Source organism: Oncorhynchus kisutch, linkage group LG16 (genome assembly GCF_002021735.2).
Source record: "Oncorhynchus kisutch isolate 150728-3 linkage group LG16, Okis_V2, whole genome shotgun sequence".
Lineage (NCBI taxonomy): Eukaryota > Metazoa > Chordata > Actinopteri > Salmoniformes > Salmonidae > Oncorhynchus > Oncorhynchus kisutch.
Window position 1 is genome coordinate 36,607,681 of NC_034189.2, and position 20,510 is coordinate 36,628,190.

Sequence of the window (20,510 nt, forward strand, 5' to 3'; positions counted from 1 at the left end):
AACCCTGGGTGTTGTTTAGTGGTACAATTTGACAGCTGTGTGTGGATGTGCTATAGCAGTGTAGAGGACAGGATTGGAACGTGGTTGTTTTAACATTGTGATTGAGCCCCAGCAGAGTCCCAGTTGGATGATTAGACCTGCATCGATCCCTGTACTGCACTGAGCGCACACACACACTCTCCTGTCGACGAGAGGGGATGACAGTCCTTATCACTGCGTCCCACAAGCACCCTGGGCAGGAGGGTTCTATTGATCTGACTAGACAAGATCACTCTGGGCACGCACAGACACGCTCCCACAGAGACGTGTACACTCACACCCAGGACTGCATGCCAAATGGGAATGGTTATTTCATCTGTGGCTTTGCCTTAGTTTAGATGAGCTCAATAACTGTTTTGAAGATTTTTTTCTTTTCTTTGAATATTAAAAATTCCATTACAGATTACAAACAGAATTAGCAGTCCATTAGGATACATACTCCTCAATGGATTATCATTAAACTCAACATTGAGACAGAGAAGACTAAACAATCTACTACCCTTCTCTTCTGGGCCTTCTGATCTCCCATGAACCTATGCTTTAGGGTCAGAGGTCAGAGACGTTTATCTGTGGGGTTGGACCTCTGGCTTTCTCATCCAATGGGTTTTTGAGAAGGAGGCGAGGCGAGAGGACGTGAAGAATATGCAATTGAGATTCTCCCTCGCTCTCCCTAAATACCTCAGGTTTAGGAAGCACATTTTCAATCCCACTTAAGCAAAAAACGTAATCTCCCATTGAAAATTCTACTTAAAAGTGGGAGTTAGGATTTGCCCCTTAAAGTGGGAGCATTGAAGAGAGAGACATTTTACTGATCTGTAGTTAACCTCTACCTTGGTCATCAGAGTTTTTCCTGGTCAGGTGAGGATAAACTCTGGGCCCTAAATTATGTGTAATCAGCCTCTTCATATAACAAAATCATAGGTACCTTTCCCTGGGAGGACTCTGAAGTGCTTTTTGTCCATGACTGAGCTGGAATTTGGTAGGGCTGGGAATTGCCAGGGACCTCTCGATACGATATTATCATGATACGTAGGTGCCGATACGAAACTGTGCCTTCAGAAAGTATTCATACCCCTGGATTTATTTCACATTTTCTTATGTTATTTCCTGAATTCAAAATGGATTAAAATGTTTGTTTTTTTACACACCTATCTACACATTATACCCCATAATGACAAAGTGAAAATGTGTTTTTTGCCAATTTATTGAAAATGAAATACAGAAATAACTGTTACACAAGTATTCACACTCCTGAATCAATACTCCTGAATCAATACTTAGAATAACCTTTGGTGGTGATTACAGCTGTAAGTATTTTTGGATAAGTCTCTTTGCACACCTGGATTGTACAATATTTACCCATTATTTTTTTCAAAATTCATCAAACTCTGTCAAGTTGATTGTTGATCATTTCTAGACAGCCATTTTCAAGTTGTGCCATAGATTTTTCAAGTAGATTTTAGTCAAAATTGTAACTAGGCCACTAGGAACATTCAATGTTGTCTTGGTAATCAACTCCAGTTTTGGCCTTGTGCTTTAGGTTAATGTCTTGCTGAAATGTGAATTAATCTCGCAGTGTCTGTTGGAAAGGAGTGTCTGTGCTTATAGATTCAGTTTCTTTTTATCCCCCACAAAAATCCCTAGTCCTTGCCGATGACAACATACCCATAACATGATGCAGCCACCACATGCTTAAAATATGAAGTGGTACTCAGTAATGTGTTGTCTTGGATTTGCCACAAACATAACTCTTTTTTTGCAGTATTACTTAAGTGCCTTGTTGCAAACAGGATGCATGGTTTGGAATATTTTAATTCTGTGCATTCTTTCTTTTCACTCTGTCATTTAGGTTAATGTAATGGAGTGACTTCAACGTTGTTGATCCATCCTCCGTTTTCTCATTTCACAACCATTCAAATCACCATTGGCCTCATTGGAGCGGTCTTTATATGTACCACAGAAGAACCAAGAAATGAAGAGCGACACCATGGCTGTCCTTTTTGGGCTTTTATGTAGATCTGCAAGGGTATTATGAAAAGTCAGGTTAGGAATGATTATCAGTCTTCAATGCACCATCTGATAAGTTGTTCTCTCTCTCTCTGTTTTCACGGACCCACACATTTATAGATAAAGCAATACTGTATAGACTACAGTAATAAACAAACTTCAATACACAGACTGTATAATAGCAATTCATAGACGATATAACCATACCTGCAATGGTATTATGAAAACGTCAGGACTGGAATGCATCATTCTTCAATGCACCATCTGTCAAGTTGTTCTTTGGAGGAGCATGGAGGAAAGTAAAACGCATTCTGTCTCACATCATTTATTTATTGTGTGATGGATTTCACATTATGGACTTCTACGCAGGAGTAATCAGCGACACCCATTTCTCTCTGTGTTTTCACGGACTGAGGAGAACGGGAGCTACGGGTAGTACCAGGGTGTTAGTAGGTGACGTAAAGTAGATTTAATCAAATAAAAACCGAAGATGTTAATATCATCCAGCTACTGTAGCTACCTCCTTAACATCAACAGGCAGTACTAGTAGCGCAACAGATGAAAATATAAATCAAAAGTATGGTTCCTGGCGATCATAGCGATCTGTTTCCTCCTTCTGTCTGAACTTGGAACATTCCTGTTCGCGATCTTGCGCCTCTGAACCTTAACCTGGATGTTCTGTTTTGTGAACTATTCTAATAATTTGAAGTGTGATGGGAAAAACCATTTTAACTCTCCTAAACTATGGTGAAATCCACTTTTAACCACTATTATTGAACATGTAATATGGTCATGCAATGTATTGTGCAATTTGTTTGGCACATTTTTTAGGCTTGCCAAAATAACAGAGGGGTTGAATACCTATTGACATTTCAGCTTAACATTTTTTATAAATTTCTACAATGTACTACAAACTAAATTCCACTTTGACATTATGGGGTATTGTGTGTAGATCAGTGACACATCTCAATTTAAACCATTTTAAATGCAAGCTGTAACACAACAAAATGTGAGATCGGAAAAGGCTTGTGAATAATTTCTGAAGGCACTGTATGTATTGCAATTCGATATTGCAATTTGATGTTCCAAACATCTTGCTGAAGAGACAGCATGAGACAATTTGTTTTGATCAGTAATGGAAATAAAATTGATACTCGTAGTCAATACTCGTAGTCAAACATCGATTATAATACAACTCTACGTGTATTTATTTGCAGCTCTTGAGTGGCACAGCGGTCTAAAGCACTACATCTCAGTGCTAGAGGCGTCACTACAGCCGCTGGTTCAATTCCAGTTTGTATCACAACCGGCTGTGATTGGGAGTCCCATAGGGCGGCACACAAGTGGCCCAACTTCGTTAGGGCTTGGCCCGGGTAGGCCGCCATTGTAAATAAGAATTTGTTCTTAACCTTTATTGAATTAGGCAAGTCAGTTAAATAAAATAATTAAAAAAATATATTGAGCTGTGTGTGTGTGTGTGTGTGTGTGTGTGTGTGTGTGTGTGAGAACGTAAAGTGTCAATGCATATGTGTTTTAGTTTGTGTTTAAGTCATATTGAGATGTCATGCAGGTAGGTCCACCAGTAAGAGAGACTGACAATATTGGTTGTAAAACTGTCCATTAAGGTTTTACTAGGGTACTGCTTCTATATACAGAACCCTTTTTAAATATCGACTCTATGTGTACAATCTGGGTTTGGGGTGTACCTAGAGTTATTGCCTGGTCTCTGCCTCGAGATGTCATGAGCAACATTTTAGATGTTCGGAAGTATTTGTTTTTAAAGAACAGTTTAGTTAATTTAAGTCAGAGAACCTAGAGTAATTGAGAGAGAGAAAGGCACACACACACACACACAGAGAGTAACAGACAAATGCTGTGATAGACAGATAGAAAATGGATCCAAGTGACATAGAGAGGATTAAACACAGAGCTTTACCTCACAGACAGACAATACATCATCGCCTAACAGAAGCAGTGTTCGGTTAAACATTGGGGACATTATTCTAATGTGTCTGTTTCTTTGTAAATTGTTGGAAATATGGGCTTCCAGATGGTAGGTATTTTATAGCAGCATAGTACTGTAAGGGTTTTGAAATTGGTTGTTAAGGTGGAGGCATTTCTGGATTCCTTAAGATGTGTGCCTGCCTCTGAAAGTGTGTGTGTGTATTTACTCTAGTAGAGAGCACCTCCTGGTAGGTCTGGTCTGAGGTTGTCTGTATGGTGTAGGGTGACTTGCTTGGTTGATGTGGTCAGCAGCCTGGGTGGGTCAACACTAGGAGCATGGAGCGCTTGTCCTGGTCAGGTAAAGTGGTCAATAAAAATGATTGGTCCCTACTCCTGTCTCTGCAGAGGATCTATCCTTTAGGCCTTTCATACAGCCGCTACCATAGGGACGGAGATTCCACCATAGTCCTAACATCAAAGCAAGGTCAAAGGAGCAAAGTGGGACTGGCCGATACAGTGCAGTAACACTTCTCCTCCTTTGAACTTTTTCATATACTTGATACTCATCCGTCTTTTATTTTGGCCCAATTGGACCAGAAAGACCTGGCCTCTTCCCCTTTAAAGTGAGATTGATGACGGGATTATAAAGATCAGAGGGATCACTTTGGCTTCTCTCCCTCACTCCTCCCTCTCCTTCGCCCTTTTCTATCTCGCTCCTCTGTGGCTTCCAGGTCTAACCAACTCTCTTTAGGTTACAGTCGTATAAAAAGCTCAGTTGCCCCTACAGCTCTTTAGATGTGTCCCAAATTGCACCGTATTTCCTATGTAGGGCACTACTTATGACCAGGGCCTCCCTATTTTCTATATAGTAGTGTACTATATAGGGAATAGAGTGCCATTTGCGAGTTAGCCCAGGCCTATTTGAGGTCTGGCCCTGATGCCGCTTTTAAAAGCAGAGTAAAAATATTTTCCTCCCCCGTAGTTCGGTGTACCTCTGGTACCCCAAGCCGTTTCATGTGGTGTAATTGGCTTGATTGCATAAGGGGGAGTGGGTTAGGTTGCAAGGCATGGGTGTGTTTGGGGGGGGGGGGGTTGGGGGCAGCAGCTGCTGATCAGATTGACTTCCCATTTTTAAGGAGGGGTGGGGGGGCGCAAAGTATGTGTGTGTCCCGGCTCACTCGCTCTTTCTCTCCCTCCCCCTGTCCCTCTGATGCTTATTTAATCCTCCTGTCAAAAAGGCACTGAAATCATATCTTGACAATTCAAAATCTTGGGCAGATTTACAGTGGATTTGTGTTGTTGGAAAACAGTGCCTAACTTAATACCAAGCGTGCATCAGTTTACACAAACACAATCAGTGTACTACTGCATGAGGCTCACATTTGCATTGATGGACAACATTGACCTCCTCCCTCGCTCTTTCTGTGTGTGTTGGTATTTCCCAGACATCCCTCTACTGGTAAGGAGCAGCAGTGAGTCTGCCCTGGCCCCACCACTGGAAATTGTGACACCTCCCCCTGATGACCTCAATGCCAGACCAGCTGAAATGGTGAGAAAGACTGTCTTAAAGTACAAACTGTGCTCAGCTGAGTAATATACAGCAAGCCTAGAAAATGTAATACAAAGACGAGAACAAAAAAAAGTCCATGAGTCTCGTTTTTCCCCCAGAGATGTGGTTGGAGTCTAGAGTCCTCAAATATAAATCTGTACCTCAAATCAGTTTTAAATGTATCCTTCCACGCTAATCAGGGACTGATTTAGACCTGGGAGACCAGGTGGGGGCAATTTAATTATCAAGAACAATAGAAAAAAGCAGTACTTTGGACCTCCAGCAGGGCCTAAAATTACATTTACAAATTAATTTCTGCCGTTTTGTTTGATATTAAGTGCACAAAGAAATCGGACTCCTACCGTTATAGCTATCCCACCTCATGCAGCAATACTATCTATCTGTCTGGGGTCTGTGAGCACAGACAGTGAAGTACTGAAAAAGTAGTTTTTAGAAACAATGCGCACAGGCATAAAAGTTGGTCTAATTTACTCAAGTCTACTAAAGTGAGACATTGTCCTCACATTTCTTTTCAATTTACATTGTTTTGTTCAAAAGTTTGCCTTTCAATGTTTTGATTTTGCTTCCACTGTTAGCAAAAAGAGACATTGTCAGCCTCTACTAGTGAAATTCTCGCACGAACAAGTGATGACTTGAGTGGCCCTCTTACCAAAGTAACCTTAAAGGGGCAACATTTTTGCCTCTGTGATATTTTGGTTAAAAGAATATTAAATTAAATTGAGCAGTATACCACATTGTTACTAGAAATACATTTCTTGTTTTAAAACGTTACTAAGCATTCTCATGTGTTTTTTGGTGCAATTATACTGAAAAAAATAACATTTTGTCTGGTAAAAAAATCTGAGTGGCTGGTAGATTTCTTTATTTACCTGCCACAGTGGCTGGTATACAGAAAAGTTAGTCTTTGGCCCTGACCTCCAGGGTAGGATTTGAATACCCCTGGTCTAGAGGTTACTTTATTTCTTCTCTGTTTTTGAGACTTGACTATGTTTCCACCATCTGACAACTTGGGAGTCCCTGTTGCCCTGTCACTGCGTTGGAGGACATGCAGTTGTACTCCTATACCCTTATACTCCTATACCTCCATCCTTGCCTCACACACCTGTACACTCTTCAGAAAGCAGGCTCCTACAGTCACTCCTTGTAAGTGGGTCCACACAGAGCCGAGGGCGTATATACACACACAATGTTCCCTCAGCCTCCCAAACAGTCCGTGACCGGGTCATGGAAATATGATCTGTCTCGCTTGACAATCTTTATGTCTCTCCATTGTCTTTACCCCTGTCTCCCTCTCTTCCGCTCCCTGTATCACCGATTGTATTCCGATTCCCTTCTCCTAGTCTGCAGGCTATTGCCACCTGTAACTCCTCCATGTCTCCCCCCTTCTTTTTGTCTCTCCTTCTCTAGCACCCCCTTTCTCCCTCCTCCTTGCGCCCTCTAGCTCATTTTATTTATTTTTTTACCTTTATTTAACCAGGTAGGCAAGTTGAGAACAAGTTCTCATTTACAATTGCGACCTGGCCAAGATAAAGCAAAGCAGTTCGACAGATAAAACGACACAGAGTTACACATGGAGTAAAAACAAACATACAGTCAATAATGCAGTATAAACAAGTCTATATACAATGTGAGCAAATGAGGTGAGAAGGGAGGTAAAGGCAAAAAAGGCCAAGATGGCAAAGTAAATACAATATAGCAAGTAAAATACTGGAATGGTAGTTTTGCAATGGAAGAATGTGCAAAGTAGAAATAAAAAAAATAATGGGGTGCAAAGGAGCAAAATAAATAAATACATTAAAATTAAATACAGTTGGGAAAGAGGTAGTTATTTGGGCTAAATTATAGGTGGGCTATGTACAGGTGCAGTAATCTGTGAGCTGCTCTGACAGTTGGTGCTTAAAGCTAGTGAGGGAGATAAGTGTTTCCAGTTTCAGAGATTTTTGTAGTTCGTTCCAGTCATTGGCAGCAGAGAACTGGAAGGAGAGGCGGCCAAAGAAAGAATTGGTTTTGGGGGTGACTAGAGAGATATACCTGCTGGAGCGTGTGCTACAGGTGGGAGATGCTATGGTGACCAGCGAGCTGAGATAAGGGGGGACTTTACCTAGCAGACCTCACCACCAAGCAAAAAATACTTTTTTTTATTAATGTTTTAATTTTTTAAATGTGGAAGAACAGTATATCTCCAGTGATGATTACAGTTTGTGGAAGAACAGTATATGTGACATTTTGCATGACTCTTGTAAGATGTCCTTTTTTAACACCTGATATGATGTTTTAAGTACTTTCAAGATGCCCTTCATGTAAATAGCTTAAATGCAATATGTTATTAATTCATTTGTATGGAGGTTCAGTTAAAGGTGGTCTATCAACTGATGACTTTTCTTAAAAGTTGAGTCATGAAATCTTAGTCTCATTTAAAACGAAGCCCTCGATGTGAACATACCATAGAATAACTACAAAAATAGAATACAATTCAATTTATTCAATCAAAACAAGCACAACTTGTACAGTGCCTTGCGAAAGTATTCGGCCCCCTTGAACTTTGCGACCTTTTGCCACATTTCAGGCTTCAAACATAAAGATATAAAACTGTATTTTTTTTGTGAAGAATCAACAACAAGTGGGACACAATCATGAAGTGGAACGACATTTATTGGATATTTCAAACTTTTTTAACAAATCAAAAACTGAAAAATTGGGCGTGCAAATTTATTCAGCCCCTTTACTTTCAGTGCAGAAAACTCTCTCCAGAAGTTCAGTGAGGATCTCTGAATGATCCAATGTTGACCTAAATGACTAATGATGATAAATACAATCCACCTGTGTGTAATCAAGTCTCCGTATAAATGCACCTGCACTGTGATAGTCTCAGGGGTCTGTTAAAAGCGCAGAGAGCATCATGAAGAACAAGGAACACACCAGGCAGGTCCGAGATACTGTTGTGAAGAAGTTTAAAGCCGGATTTGGATACAAAAAGATTTCCCAAGCTTTAAACATCCCAAGGAGCACTGTGCAAGCGATAATATTGAAATGGAAGGAGTATCAGACCACTGCAAATCTACCAAGACCTGGCCGTCCCTCTAAACTTTCAGCTCATACAAGGAGAAGACTGATCAGAGATGCAGCCAAGAGGCCCATGATCACTCTGGATGAACTGCAGAGATCTACAGCTGAGGTGGGAGACTCTGTCCATAGGAAAACAATCAGTTGTATATTGCACAAATCTGGCCTTTATGGAAGAGTGGCAAGAAGAAAGCCATTTCTTAAAGATATCCATAAAGTGTCGTTTAAAGTTTGCCACAAGCCACCTGGGAGACACACCAAACATGTGGAAGAAGGTGCTCTGGTCAGATGAAACCAAAATGGAACTTTTTAGCAACAATGCAAAACGTTATGTTTGGCGTAAAAGCAACACAGCTCATCACCCTGAACACACCATCCCCACTGTCAAACATGGTGGTGGCAGCATCATGGTTTGGGCCTGCTTTTCTTCAGCAGGAACAGGGAAGATGGTTAAAATTGATGGGAAGATGGATGGAGCCAAATACAGGACCATTCTGGAAAACCTGATGGAGTCTGCAAAAGACCTGAGACTGGGACGGAGATTTGTCTTCCAACAAGACAATGATCCAAAACATAAAGCAAAATCTACAATGGAATGGTTCAAAAATAAACATATCCAGGTGTTAGAATGGCCAAGTCAAAGTCCAGACCTGGATCCAATTGAGAATCTGTGGAAAGAACTGAAAACTGCTGTTCACAAATGCTCTCCATCCAACCTCACTGAGCTCGAGCTGTTTTGCAAGGAGGAATGGGAAGAAATTTCAGTCTCTTGATGTGCAAAACTGATAGAGACATACCCCAAGCGACTTACAGCTGTAATCGCAGCAAAAGGTGGCGCAACAAAGTATTAACTTAAGGGGGCTGAATAATTTTGCAAAATACACAAAATACAGTTTTATATCTTTATGTTTGAAGCCTGAAATGTGGCAAAAGGTCGCAAAGTTCAAGGGGGCCGAATACTTTCGCAAGGCACTGTACATATCAAATATGGATCAATGTGATGTGCCAATATGCATGTCCATTATGCAGGTCTCTAAGGTCAATATTACAAAACGTTCAGAAAACCATTCTCTTTGCGTTTAACACTATGATCAGCAATTAAGTTTTGAATTGCGTTAAACCCATGCTAAAGGCAAGTCATGTCCTTCTGTACTGAGGTGACAGCAGTAAATAAGTATTAACTGCTTAGAGTTAATGCTAAATGTGGTGACAGAGAGACATACTGTATATTGTATTTAAAAAAAAAATGGAATCAAGATCAAATGAATACTCACATACTGTATGTGATGACTTATTTGTTTTTAATCAATTCAGATTAAAAAAGGTTCAAATGATCACACACAAAATAAGTCTCAACAGAACATGTTGTACATAACATTTTCTACACTAGGAACAACATCTTAAATTTCAATTAATTCAATATATTGTGCTGGTTCAAATCATACCTAAATTGATTCACATAGAAAACACCTACTATACATTTAATTTCCTACAATAGGGGTGGCATGTCTTCTGAAATGTATTCAGATTCAACGTACTATACAGGTTCAGGGGATCATAAAGTCACAGAAAAAAACTGTTAATTATGTAGCTTGGTTTAACAACAAATTATTCACTCTGCAGTGATTCATAAAAAGAGCTTGCAGCAGCTGGCTAGTAGTTGAGCAGGTCATCAGATCTTGGTACTTGTTTGTTTTTTTGATGGGCAGAGGACTCTCATATGTTCTAGGGTAGTGGCTTGCAAAATAGGAGGTTGAGGTGTAGCTCCTTGTTTTGGTTTGGAGATCAGCCACGATTTCCATCCCTCAAATAGACTGTGGCTCTGTCCGGCATACAGATTCCAAGGATCCTCAACTGAAATTAGAACAGAAACAGTTTAAGTTCCTGACATGAATAAACAACTTTCACAGTCAAGCATTAGTATATTTTATTGTTAGAACAACATGTTGCATGTTGATGGGATGTTAGTCAACTATTCTCTGTGCAATACCTGTGACTTTTAACCACCTCACTGAGGTGATCTGTAGTCCAGCTGGTCGCTTGAGGACAGAATCTGGGAGGTGCCTGAAGTCTTCACATTGCATCCTCATCACCTCGAATGGTTTTGCTGGTTGTGCTTCAAGTGTCATCTTTGAAACATCCTCAGGTGTATGAAGGACTGACACCTTGCGCCTCTTCTCGACGGTGGCAAAAGATCGATCACAAGGAAGAAAAGAATGACCAGAGAGCATGAACTTCTGCTCAAGTAGGGTAAAGTAACCCAGCATCGACATCAGATTGAGCATCCGCCAGTTGTTATTCTGCCCACAGCATCTGTCACTGAAGATGATCAACTTGCGTACCACTTCAATCTGCAGCTTGCCACCTCAATGGACCCTCGGTGTGCAATCCCTGCAGGATACAGTGTAGCGTTACAAATAACTAGCTAGCTACTGTAGCCATGTCGAATCATCCGGTGGATGGAGAAAAAGTAGCTGGCTATGTTTCTTCTATCATCTAGCAATAACATTTGTAACGATAATATATAAATTAGTAGCCAACGAACTTTAGCTATTATGTTTTCTCTACAGTTACGAATTAGACAACCCAGAACATACATGTTAGTTACTGTACTCTATAGCTAGCTAGCTTGATTGTTTGATATACGGTTCTTCCACATACCTCTTGGACAGCTTTTCCCAGTTTTTTTCTTAACCCTTATGATTTGTATAGGGTTTTCCTGACCCTTATGATTTGTATAGGGTTTTCCTGACCCTTACTATTTGTATAGGGTTTTCCTGACCCTTAAGATTTGTATAGGGTTTTCCTGCATCCAAAGGTCTTCCTTTGCCTGTCTTTCCATTCTTTTAGTTTTGTTTTACGTTTCTTTCCCACATTTCGGCGATTTTCATCAGCAACAGAGAAGTTGTGCGCTTGTCCGTCCATTCTGAGGGGTGCACATAAACGGTTATTCCACGAGAGCCTATCTTTAAATGTAAAATGATTGTTAATTAACGCGTGGAAAGCTTGTGAAACCGGTTCACTATATATACTCTCTTTTTTTTACTGTCACATAAAGTTCTTCGTCTGTTGGATTCAACTAGTAATCTTTGACCTAATGTTTCCCCTCTACAGTATGTGGTTAATTTTCAGAATGAGAGAATTAGATGAAAAATGAGGCGTTAACTGGCTTGTTAAACAAGTGGATTCGGGGATCAAGTGTAGCTGGAGCTGGGCCTTGCTTATTATGCTGGATGCCAATAGAGGTGAAAGAAATGCCACACACTTCCCCTCTTTCAATACAGTGGATAAAAAGGGGTATGCCAGGTGTACTCTCTGCCTGAAAGAGATTATGCCAACACGGTATCATGCTCTGCTGGCACATCGTAGAACAGATGTCTGCAGGCAGAAAGTGTACAATGTAATAATGTGCAGTGTAGCCCAAAGATATTGCTTTTGTTGTGTTGAACTTGACAGTAACACTTTTGTGTGAGTGGGGGGGTTATTTTTGCACACGTATCCTTGTGCACTTGATCGATGTCTACTATAGTGGCCACTATAATAGAGCAAACAGAATGGAACAGGCGTTCTATTTCTACTTTAACCCTAGGATGCATAGTAAACATGGCACACCAAGAATGTATATGCTGGGTCAAAATGACCCGATAATGTGATGTGTTTTATTGATATGGGTCTAAAATATTATCCTTTTTGTTGAACATAATTATTTTGAGTGATGATTTGGACCTTTCAATAATTATTTTATTGTTTGATATGTTTTTAGTCGCTCTTCAACAATTTTATACGACATTTCAATGACAACATATTAAGAAAATTATAACAGCTGTTGAAAATATTGACATATTTTTCTTACAATCACTATTACAATCCAAGGTTCACATTCAACCTTTTTAGTGTGAAAAACAAAAAATAAAACCACCTTTTAAGCATGTTTTATAATATTTCAAAACATGTATTTTAAAATCCAAAGTTCATCATCAATATAAAAGACAAAAATACACGAACAATTGTGAATTCAGAAAAGTGGGCGTGTTTGTGATGCTTACTTATGCTGTCTTAGTCTGTGCATTTGTTACAAATCAAAGCATGTGACTGTGCTCTTTGCAGACGGGTGGGTTGCACTGAGAACACTAGCAACTGACTTTTCTTTCCTTTGCGCTTGGGCAGAGCTAGCACTTTTTCTGGCCCTGGCTGATCTGAGTGGTGGTGGAATGACTCTTTCATCACCCCACATCTTTCCATTGCCATTCTTCTGTGGAGATGGGAGAACCTTCCAGAAGGACAACCATCTCTGCAGCAATCCAACAATCAGGCCTTTATGGTAGAGTGGCCAGACGGAAGCCACTTCTCAGTAAAAGGCACATGACAGCCCACTTGGAGTTTGCCAAAAAGGCACCTAAAAGATTCTGACCATGAGAAACAAGATTCTCTGGTCTGATGAAACCAAGATTGAACTCTTTGGATGGAATGCCAAGCGTCACGTCTGGAAGAAAGTTTCTTATCCACTGTGACCTTTTCCCGAGTTTGCTCGGAAAAGGTCCCACACACACCGGAATGCTGACAGGTGGTCCATTGCCTCTCTGAACACTCTGGTCCTCTTGTCATCAAGCCTCCGGTAGCGACGGATATCCTCATATCTTCCTCTTACATTGGATTCTGCAGTGGATCCAAAAATAGCTCCCGTTTGGAGACATCCCACCTTTTCTCCATGCCGATAAAGGCCTTTAGTACCTCTTTGTTGACCTCTCTACACCTCTGTCCCCTTTGCTGTTGCTATTCTCCGTCCTTCTAAATTTGTACACTTTAGGACCTCCTCAATGATGATGTCACTAACTTTTGGTGACACATCGGTTGACCCCAGCACAGGTGCTGGGCAGCTCCTCAGGATGTTATGGCTTTTGGTTCAGCCTTTAGTGGGTGGGGGGGGTGTTCACTCCAGTAAGACCCCTTTTTACTCAGTCTGTTTGACTGGTTTTCACTCTCTTCAGAGGAAGAATCCTCCCCATCTGTAGAATCATCTATGACAGCTGGACTACCAGTTGCATTCACAACTACACATAGTCTGTGTCATCTGAATTGGATACCTCAGATTCTGAGTCAGAGGCACCAATCCAGCATCCTCATCCAGCATCTGTGAAACCATTTTGGTCGTATATCTGGCAACATTCTAATGAAACTCCTTTTACTCAATGAGTTGAAAAGGACAAATGAAAATGGTGATTAAGAACATTAAAAACAAGATATGTAATAAATATTTTATGAATTACTTCAATTTTATTATTGTATTTCCATAGGAAATCCATACGGGTCTTATTTGACCCACAAATGAAAACTTGAGGTAGTGATGCTCAAACTACTTTTACTTAAAATAATAAGACATTTTAAAAAACAGGATGTTAGAACATTAAAGACATTTCATTATTCCAGGAATTCCTGGAATATTAGAAAACATTAGGCTGGGTCATTTTAATCCTAGGGTTAAGATGTCTGTGGTCACAAGCATTCTATTATAAAGGCTGTCATGGCTAACTGCAATATTAGTGTATTGTTTTTTTTCAAGACTTGAGTGTCATTTGCAGTAGGGTCTAGGCAACAAATATCATTAGATTGCTTTCCTTAGTTTTTAGCTGTGCTAGGTTCACATTAACCACTTTTTATTTTACACACAGAGACTGATCATGTAGATCATTTTAATTGTTCTTTAATTAGTTAAAACCTGAATTTCCCCCTAGCAGGGATTTTTTTTTGCATGTTTCAGTGTTAAAAAAAAAAAAGTTTTAAAAAGTGTCACCTTTTTGGGCCCTCAGCAGTTTGCATCCCTGAGTATGTTTCTGTCTGATCGTGGAGCGTGGCTTGTGTGATTTTTAAAAATGTATTTATGCCCTTTTTCCTCTGAGGCAGTGCTCCCCAATATTTTTGTCTTCACATTTTACATTGGTGGATATTAAGGTATGTGTGTAACTGGCCCCTGTCCTATAAACTTATACGTTACGTACCAATAATTCTAAAAGCATTGGGCTGGTGGAGGCGGCATGGGCTTTCTTATACCAGTCATTTCCTTTTCAAATCATTGAAGGAATGTGAACAAGGTAACACTTTGGGATGAAGAAGAGATAGTTGGGACACAATCATGGATTGAGAGAGAAAAAGGGACGCCGCCACCACCCTCTCAAGAGTAAAATCACATTTTATTTGTCTGTCCTTCTGCTGGCTTCCGCACGATGGGATGGACTGTTGCGTAATCTGAGTTACTCTCTCTTTCTGATGGATGGGAGAGAGAGACCCCCCCCCCCCCCCCCCCCACACCCTGAGAAAGTATTCACACCCCTTGATTTTTTCCAATTGTTGTTACAGCCTGAATTTAAAATGGATTAAATTTTGATTTTGAGTCACTTGTCTACACACAGTATCCCATAATGTAAACATGGTATTATGTTTGACAAATGTTTACTGATGAATAAAAAATAAGTATTCAACCCCTTTGTTATGGCAAGCCTAAATAAATTCAGGACTAAAGATTTGCTTAACAAGTCACAGTGAGTTGCATGAACTGTGCAAGAATGGTGTTTAACATGATTTTTCTATGACTATCTTATCTCTGTACCCCACACATACAATTATCTGTAAGGTTCCTCAGTTGAGCGGTGAATTTTAAGCACAGATTCAACCACAAGACCAGGGCGGTTTTCCAATGCCTCACAAAGAAGGGCACCTTCCTATTGGTTGGGTATAAATTAATAAAAAGTAGACATTCAATATCCCTTTGAGCATGGTGAAGTAATACATTTAACTTTGCATGGTGTATCAATACACCCAAGATACAGGCGACCTTCCTGACTCAGTTGACGGAGAGGAAGGAAACCACTGAGTGATTTCACCATTACGCACACCTTAAACTTAAAACAACTTAAAACAGAGTTTAATGGCTGTGATAGGAGTTACTCCACAATACTAACCTAAATGACAGAGTGACAAGATGGAAGCCTGTACAAAATACACACATTCCAAAATATGCATCCTGTTTGCAATACGGCACTAAAGTAAAATGTGGCAAATAAATGAATGGCTGCATCATGTTATGGGTATGCTTGTTGTCAGCAAAGACTAGGGAGTTTTTGGGGGGATAAAAATCTAGGGAATAGAGCTAAGCACAGGAAAAACTGATTGTATGCTCTCCAACAGACACTAGGAGACCAAATCACCTTTCAGCAGGAAAACCTAAAACACATGGTCAAATATACACTTAAGTTGCTTACCAAGAATACATTAAATGTTCCTAAGTGGCCTAGTTACAGTTTTGATTTAAATTGGCTTGAAAATCTATGGCAAGGCTTAAATGGTTGTCTAGCAATGATCAACAACCAACTTGACAGAGCTAGAAGAATTTTTAAAAGAATGCTAATATTGTACAATCCAGGTGTGCAAAGCACTTACCCAGAAAGACACACAGCTCCGAAGGTGAATCTGACATGTATTGGCTCAGGGGTGTGAATACTTATGTAAAATTACTTTCCTGTATTTCATTTTCAGTAGATTGCTAATATTTCTAAAAACACTTTCACTTTGTCATTATGGGGTATTGTGTGTAGATGTGTGAGAGAAAAATATGTAATCCATTTTGAATTTGGGCTGTAACACTGTGCTGTATTAGGCCACTCTATTGTTTACATGGAGGACTGATTGGGCTCATTGCTTCAAGTTGAAAAATAAATGGATGGTTTGAGCACTACCGAAAAATGCTATTTGCATGTGAATAATGAATGCTATATGCTGCATTTGCTATAGGCCTGTTGTTTGTTTTTGTTGGTGACACTTTGCAATCGCGATCATTTGCAGCTATCTAAGTCTTTTTTAAAAGTGTGCATGTTTGACTGTGTGTCCATTTGGCCTTTTTAGAGATTTTTTTTATCAGCACTTATTAGATTGAGCAATAAAATCCCCACAGATGGGGATAAAATTCTTAAATTAACTTGTTTTTGACAGTATGGAGCCCAATACCACAGAGGAGTTTAGAAGGGAGGATCTATTCACATTTATTCCATTAGCTGGGATCCGCACTATGCAGCTGTTGCGAAAGCGCTTTTTTTTCACTGACTGTCCCCTGGTCGCAAAAACAATGATTGTTTGGCTGCTTAAACTTTTAAATTCAACCATTATTGTGTTAAAATACGCAAACACATTTGAACAGCCATCCACAACAACCACAATCCGTAAAGCGCAAATAGCTAATAGAGGGCAGCAGTGTGATTCACATCAATGTGGTACAGTATGTAGATATCAAGTGATATCCTTATCGCCCATAGGTTACACCACGGCTGTTGACCTTACCAGTTGGAATAGCTTGTATGTGGTGGCAACCCTAGCTCCCTTACTGTCACGCCCTTAAACAAGATTGAGGCTGCAGTCCATATGGCACTGTATTTCCTATGGTGCACTACTTTTGACCAGAGCCCTATGGGGGACCTTGTCAAAAGTAGTGCGCGATGTAAGGAACATATATATGTGTATGTATGTATATGAATATATGCTGCCATAAGAGTTGTCATGTCAAAAGATTCACAGCTGTAATGGCTGCCAAGGTGCTTCCACCAAGTATTAACTCAGGGGGGGTGGAGACTTATCCAATTCTGGTATTTCACTTTAGATTTTCTCTGAATTTGGAACATTTTCTACAACTTTCTTTCACTTTGAAAATGTGGAGTAGGTTGTGTAGATCTGTAGGGGGGAAAAAATTGTAATTGTATCCCCTTTTGGATTACATTTTAAGATGGCAACATGTGAAAAAAGTTCAAGGGGATGTAGACTTTCTATTGGCACTGTATTGGGACGTAATTTCACCTCCAAACACTGAAACTAACATTTATCACCCTGCATGTAAAAAAAAAAGGAGCGAAGGGCGTGAGTGTAGGGAAAGTTTTAAAGGGCAGCAGTTTTGGTGTGGTTTTACTGCTCATACCCTGTAATGTTGAGTGAGAACTGTACAGAGGAGCTCACGTCAGTAGTACGGTTGTGTGTGTGTGTGTGTGTGTCCTGACCCCTTCCCTAGAGGGGTAATGCTTCAGCTGTGAGTAAGGGGCAATTCTGTGATGGATATGACAGGGGTCAAGGGTCACAGGAAAGTACTCCCCGACACAGACACACACACCATTTCTCACCACATCTGACGTTTAGCAGATCACAGAAGCGTTCCCAGAGAACACACTCACACCTCATTTCTCATGCGTATGACAACAACCACACACACACACACCTCATTTGTCATGTACGTTCTCGCTGGCCCCGGCATGTATTTGGCCACAGAATACTTCATTTCTCCTGAGGAAAAAACAGTCACAAGAAGAAAAAACCCAGCGGCATACTATTATTTACTTTAAGAAATCCAAGCGTCAGTGCGTTTTTATTACAACGTATTGGATACTAATCATGGGAGATAATTAATAAGGCAGTTTGAGCACCGCAACAAGAACCCCATCCCTCCCGGTAATTGGGCCACTTTTTCAACTTTTTTTGTCGTCTGAGTGAGGATAATGCTGTCATTGACGAGGACTCCCATGAGTCCAAACGTGCACTTCACATTTCCATATCATAAAACTCGTGTGTCAACGTTTATGATCACAATGTTTGATGCACAGTTAAAAGATGACATGCCGTCATACCCTGGGTTGTTCTGAACAGAATGAGCCTATGTTAAGTCTATTGTTAAGAAAATTAGCTGTGGAACACTCACCTGAATGCACTCAAATAACGATCTGTTTCTCTGAATTGCCTTGTGAAAACCTAACCCTGTACGATAGTATTTTCTAATTTAGCTAGTCAATTGAACAAGCTTTCAAATGATGCCCACCTGACGCAGATTGCTATTTAAAATGGGTGGTTTTTGGATTGTGCTAACAACAATAGTAATTGTATGATGGTGTGGATGGTGGGTTTCTGTTCCAAACAAAACAACTACAAGTGTGCTTGCTCTAGTTCCTCAACGGCACAGCTAGAAGAGTAACTGAATTTTTTTAATTTAAATTTTACGTATTGTTGACTGTTCTTTGAGTCATAAAAGTGCGTTGAAATAACTTATTAACTGTGCACACTTTAGAGAGGTGTGTGTGTGTGTGTGTGTGTGGCCACTTGGAGACACCATTCTTCTCACTCAAACCCTTCAAAATGTTTTGTCTTATGTTGCACCTACCCCCACATTTAACAAGAATATTCTTATCATGTTTCTGAATGTATCCAGAGTATTTTCACATTTAGTTATCAACAAATGTGGCAAAAAGTACAGAATGTAAAATTCACATAAAATCAACAGTGTTTGGATTCAGTCTTGTCAGGTGAACTGTTGTGTCCTCAACTTTGGTCTAATAATTTTCCCATTATCTCCAACACGTCCCCTTTCAATTGCTACCATGCTTATGCATATTTCTTCTGTAAGAAACATTTAAATTTACCCCATTTTAAACCCCATTTTAGCCTTTTGTCCTCTCCCCCCTCCTCTCACTCGCCCTCTCCCCTTCTTTCTCTGTTTCTCTGTCCATTTTCCCCCTGGGCCGTGTGAATATAGCAGAACTCTTAATGGGGGAGATGGAGGAATCGAGGGGCGATACACAATAACAATGGAGATATGGTAACATGTGGCCCATTGTGGATAACAGCTTAGCGGGCCTAATAATTGGTGCACGGATCATTGTGTGTTGAGATGTGTGTTTAGGAGAGGAGACGCAGGGGTTGGACCGAGGGTCCTGGCTGGCCAAGGGCGTAGGGATCGGGGAGGGGTAAGTGGGAGGCCCCCCTGTATGTGTCATTACGAGGGGGTTGAGACAATGGAGGAGGTTGGTGACACAATGAAAGTGACTAGGCAGAAGGTCGACATCCCCCCCCCCCCCCCCCCCCCCATTTTATTTTTCTTGTCCGTCAACACTCTGATTCCGCAGTTTTAATTTATTTTATATATTTTTTCCTCTTTTCCTTTACATTTCACTCCGGGGCTGCTGTTGTGGTGCTAGCATTCATGACTTCAAATGAGCCTCTCTCTCCTGAGCGATTTGGAAGGAGAGCAAAACAAAGAAGAACAGATCGAGTTGACGGAGGAGAGAGGGACACTTACGGATGAGGGTGGAACCCAGGTCCATCTGGCCATTGTCATGTCTAAAGGTCTTGGACTCGGTGATAGATATCAACTGAAGATGTTGTTTGGTTGGTTGGTGTCCCTGTTAGTGGACTAGTGGAGAGCGAGGGACTGAGATACCAACAGTAGACTTGGCTAACTGTGTGTGTGTACACAGGATGACAGCCATCCACTGACCCACAGAGGAGAACCCGAAGACCGACTGAGGCTTGACATCCCCACCACAGCCAAGATGAGCCGGGTCACACTCAGGTAGGGGGTGTGTGTGTGTGTGTGTGTGAACACACAACTACATATTCACATGTTTGCATGGGTTGTTATGTTTACAAGGTTTGTATGTGTGCTGTTCTCTTATTTCATAAGCATGTTTGTGTTTGCATATCTGTAACTACTTGTCTCTTATGTGTGTGCATCTCTCTCTCTCTCTCTCTCTCTCTCTCTCTCTCTCTCTCTCTCTCTCTCTCTCTCTCTCTCTCTCTCTCTCTCTCTCTCTCTCTCTCTCTCTCTCTCTCTCTCTCTCTCTCTCTCTCTCTCTCTCTCTCTCTCTCTCTCTCTCTCTCTCTCTCTCTCGACTGACAACATTGAGAGGGATTACAAATGCCTCCGTTCTTTGTTCTCCTGCTGTGAGAAGATTAAACTGCCTTAGCCGTGTGTGTGTGCTAGAGAGAGTTCCATTGCGCGAGAGTTTTTAGTCCACCATACCTTTGACACCTGCCCAGTAGCCGCCCAGAGACTTCACTCTGCAAGCTGAATTTGTAGAGACCTGGC

General features: G+C 40.7%; 1 pseudogene; it reads left to right on the forward strand.

The window, feature by feature from the left end:
• The first annotated feature begins 5,430 nt into the window (after positions 1-5,430).
• LOC116353981 (partitioning defective 3 homolog B-like) overlaps positions 5,431-20,510 on the forward strand; it is a 133,622-nt pseudogene continuing 118,542 nt past the window's right edge.